The 576-nt window shown below is 31.9% G+C and overlaps 1 protein-coding gene across 1 annotated transcript in view; it reads left to right on the plus strand.

Annotated features, from left to right (window-relative positions):
• Nucleotides 1-576, plus strand: part of LOC106869724 (toll-like receptor 13) — a 231,605-nt gene that overhangs the window by 42,011 nt on the left and 189,018 nt on the right. The window lies entirely within an intron of this gene.

Below are 576 nucleotides of genomic sequence, written 5' to 3' on the forward strand. Positions count from 1 at the left end.
ATATATATATATATGTATATATATATGTATATATTTATAGATATGCATATATATGTATATATTAAATATATATATATATAACATGTATATAAATGTATATATATATGTAAATAAATATATTCACACAGATATACATATATAGATGTATATATACACACATATATATATATATGCATATATATATATATACATACATAGATATGTATATATAGTTCCTAATTTTGACCCTCCATAAATCCAAATTTTTATTTTGGTACTTATGGGAGCAACTGTCAACGAAGCCTCATATTGTCGTTCAATGCACGAAATGAGGAGTAGATAGAACGCCGACCACTGATGAAGGCTCGTCCTTTGTATTACTTTTCCATTTTCTCTCTCGTTGTTTGCGTATATTACTCATTTGCTTTCGTAGTTCATGCTGCTTGGTGTTGGTGCGACGTATCTGGACCCATATATACTTTGTAAGCCTAGTACTTATTCTATCGGTCTGTTTTGCCGAACCGCTAAGTGACGGGGACATAAAGACACCAGCATTGGCTGTCAAGCAATGCTAGGAGGACAAACACAAACCCCCCC

This window comes from Octopus bimaculoides, chromosome 3 (assembly GCF_001194135.2).
Source record: "Octopus bimaculoides isolate UCB-OBI-ISO-001 chromosome 3, ASM119413v2, whole genome shotgun sequence".
NCBI lineage: Eukaryota > Metazoa > Mollusca > Cephalopoda > Octopoda > Octopodidae > Octopus > Octopus bimaculoides.